This window comes from Anastrepha ludens, chromosome 2, assembly GCF_028408465.1.
Source record: "Anastrepha ludens isolate Willacy chromosome 2, idAnaLude1.1, whole genome shotgun sequence".
NCBI lineage: Eukaryota > Metazoa > Arthropoda > Insecta > Diptera > Tephritidae > Anastrepha > Anastrepha ludens.
In genome coordinates this window covers 130,157,950-130,162,006 of record NC_071498.1, presented here as the reverse complement: position 1 = coordinate 130,162,006, position 4,057 = coordinate 130,157,950, and the positions used below count along the sequence as shown (strand labels likewise).

General features: G+C 38.4%; 1 pseudogene; it reads left to right on the top strand.

The window, feature by feature from the left end:
• The first annotated feature begins 3,599 nt into the window (after window positions 1-3,599).
• LOC128856158 (U2 spliceosomal RNA) lies at window positions 3,600-3,780 on the top strand (annotated as a pseudogene).
• Window positions 3,781-4,057: the final 277 nt, after the last annotated feature.

The following is a 4,057-nucleotide window of genomic DNA, read 5'->3' as shown; positions in this document are numbered from 1 at the left end:
CTTTGAAGTGGTTTGTGGCGCTTCATCTTGCTTGGACCATGACCGTTTTCAATTGACGTTATTGTAAACAATCCTTTTTTCATCACCAGTGATAATACGCTTTAAAGACGGATCGACTTCATTGCGTTTAAGATGCATATCACAAGCGTTGATTCGGTTTGTTAAATTAATTTCTTTCAATTCATGTGGTACCCAAATATCAAGCTTTTTTACCAGTCCAAGACTCCTTATATGCTCATGAGCGGTTGATTTATGTATATTTAACTTCTCTCCAATCTCACGCAAAGTTACATGACGATCCAATTCTATTAAAGTGTCCATCGTACACTGTTCTGGGCTGTTGGTTTTGCGCAGTCCTGTGTGATGTCGGCATCTGCTAGCTCACGCAATATCGTCCACCGCCAAGTATTATTTGGCCGACCGCGACCTCTACCCCATTGCTTAGTCCAGTGTCATTCTCGTTATGCTATCTGGTAGTTTTCTAAGCGTGTGACCTACTCATCGCCACGTTTTGTATTTCATTTGTCATAAGATGAGTTCCTCTTTCGTTGCTCTCCACAGCGCGTTGGTCAGAGTATTCTACAGGTGATGCGGAGGCATTTGTTAACGAAAGATTGTAGCCTCGGTTTGATTGTGTTTGAGACCAGCCATGTTACGCTTCCATACCACAATACTGACTTCACACAAGAGTTGAATATTCGCAGATTTGGGCGCATGGAATGACCGGACGCCGTCCTTGCTTTGTTTAGCCTGCTGTTGGCATAATCATCTGCCCCGCCGTCTGCCGTGATAGTGCAGCTGAGGTAGTAGTAGCTCTCGACAAATTCCACCGGGCAGCCGTCAACCATCATATATCTTCTTTTATGGTAGTTGACTTTCAATGCTATAGTCTGGGCGATGTTGACCTCCAGTACGACGCGATATAGTTCCTCAAGATGTCTGGTGAAACTCCATGGGCAGATCATTGGGAAGGCGTAATAAATATAATACAAGGCGACGCAAAACTAGTCATCCAATCTTGTTATTGAATAAATTTTTTACTTAGTAAACAAAAAAAAAAAAACAACAATTTTGACTGATGGAAATGTTAATATTGACTTTTGACAAGCACTGGAGTTCTGTTTACTGATAGGATGATTAATTTTGTGCCACCTTGTAATAGAAACAAATTTGAGTAGTTTAGTGAGTAGTTCAGGCATTTTCCACTAGATGACTTTAACGAAAACATCTCATGATATATTCATTTAACCCTCCGTTGGACACCGTTTTTAAAATCTTCGGTTTGGCACCCGGGTCTGGCCTTTTTTCGACCTGTTCGAAGAACCTTTTTAAAAGGTTTTATCAATAAACCGATATAAAATTAAATTATAGGAAGCTACCTGGAAGCGCAAGTCGTTAGCTATAATAGAAATATGTTAAACTCACATCCAAAGTCGAAAAAGTGTGGCCAGACTCGGGTGCTCAACGGTGGGTTAAAAACGACATTTCGTTGCGAAACAGGTTTCTTCACCGTCTAGTTATTGGTAAGCAAGTTGTGTTTATAGCGTCCGAGAAATATTTTCAATAGCAGCACCGCTTCACTCACTTTGGACGAAAGTTTCTAAAGCGACTCATTCCGTGCCGTGAAGATATTAAACTGATTGACAAGCGGTGTGTGGAGCACTGAAACTGAGCGCTGAGTATCTGAAGAATATTTGATTCAATAATATATTCCTTTTTAAACCGCCCTGTACATGAGTTGTCGAAAAAAGTTTGCTTGCTCTCATTGTAAATTATTGTCGGAAATGAAGTTTTATTGTTTGAAAAGTGTACGACAAGCAACTTAAGATTCCCTCTTATAAATGTTGCCATACCCAAAAGACTGTATAAATATAAATATGTGCGCATTTACTTTAAGCGAACGCAGCAGGAGATAAGCTAAACAAAGATTAACTACTTTAAGCTAAGACTAAATTGGCAGCGCAGCAGCCGCTAGCCGCTGCAGGCAAAATGACACAATAAAATACTAGAATTAAAAACAAAAACAAAAAAAAACAATCCAAGCGGCCTAAGATTCGTAGTACGTTGCAGGAAATTTGTAAAAAAAGAAATCCCTCGCACAAAGTTAATGCAAAGACAAGTGGCAGCTAAATCCCAACAACGTATAGCTGCTTACGCAGTGAGTACTGAAACGCTATGCAGCCTACGGATATATATTCATCATGTATGTATGTGTGTTTACATGTGCGTGTGCTTACTCCGGCTTTCCTTCACTCTGTGCGACCCATCTTTTTTGTCCGCGCTAGGCTCTTCTTCCGTGTTTGTCTGCATGTGTGTGTGTGCGTGTATGTGTATGGCCGGTATAATAAATTTGCAGCGTAAATAAGCAACTTTAGCATAAATTCATTTGCTTTGTGTCACATCGGATCTTACCAGAGCCTAGAAACGAGAGACAGCGGTAAGGAAAATGCTCTTAGCCTACGCTTGCCAAGCTTTACTTTGTTTTTGTTGTTTTTTTTTATTGCACTAATTCGTGGTGGAAATGCTCGTGGCTGCGTATTGTTTTACTTTTTGACAACGAAAACGTTGAAAGTTTTACGTAGGCTTTTCTTCTTCTCAAATAACTTCTTTTCTACTTTTCTTATCCGTAGCGTTGACATGCGACGGTTGACGGTTGAGCAGCGCTGCAGTGAAGCCGTAGTATAGTGAAAGGAATGAGATTTGGAAAGCACTAAAGTTAGCGTTAGAAAAAAATGTATTTTTATGCAACTTAGTAGTAAAATGCTTTAACAATTTTAAATTTTCCTTAACTTTGCGTCATATTAATTTTTTTTTTTGTCATTTGATGTCTGACAACTCTAATTCAATCTATCAAAAGTTGAAGCAGAGTCAGCATTTAAAGCCTGTGAAACTTTCTTATTGGTTTTGTGAAGAGTTGCCCTCGAGTCTACGTATACGCAAGTGGATTTTTTCAAGTTTATTACTTTAGCTGTAAAACGGTCACTTTATTTTCAGCAAAGCATCTAACATTATTGCCTTGTCATAATTTTTATACAATATTTATAAATATTTTTGAAGTGAAAACTTCTTTAGAATCGTTGGGAGTGATTTGAGAAAAAGTGAAACGAAAAAGCGACCATCTTGGCTACGAATATTACATATAAACGTAGCGACGAACTAAATAACTTTTAGGCCAGCGCCGACAGCATGGCGCGATAGCCGAGCGGCTAGCAATGTGAGCTTCCGATCCAAAATTCTTGGTTCGAATCACAAGAAAAAAACTTTTTTTTTTGAAATTTGCATTGTAGGACATTTCTGATTATTTATTGAAAACAGGTTTTTGGCTTTCCTATTTTTGGTTTAGATACTGAAAGTCAGTTTAAGTGAATCGGTATAAATATTTCGTACATTAATTTTTGTGAGCGTGTAATTCTCAAAAGGTTTATTAGAAAATGTATTGACTAGGTAGTTTGTTGGTTGTGTATGGTTATGGATAGATCTTCCATCGGAGGACAACCAATGTTAAGCTGATTTTAATATATCTAGCGAACCGTCACTCTCGAAAAGAGTGCGGGAATTTTTTATGTATCACCCCGGGGGGGAAATGTCCCCCCGGGGAAAACGGTCTTGAAGCCCACTTTATCTGTTCTTATCAGCTTAACATCTGATAGATCCTCCATCGGAAGACAACAAATGTTAAACTAATTTTTGGAAATGGGCGGAGTGTTTTAGGGGCTTGCTCCACCTCTGCCACGGGTTGGCCCGGTATTGCAGTACGGCCGGGATTTCGGCCCAAATTATTGAATAAATACAAGAAGAAATATACTAATACATTTAGCTTTGGTGGGAAGAGACATACATTTTTATATGAATACAAGTAGACGAAAATGGAAGAAATTTGTAAGTCTGTTTCTTCGGTCCGTTTGGGTATTTTTTTTGACAACATCGAAACCAAAGCATTTGTATCATATTTTAGCTATCATAAGCCACTCGTATCATTTGTTGAAATTGAAAACATTGAGGATGAATAATAATAAAATGAAGAAAATAAAATATGAACTTTATAGCAATATTATAA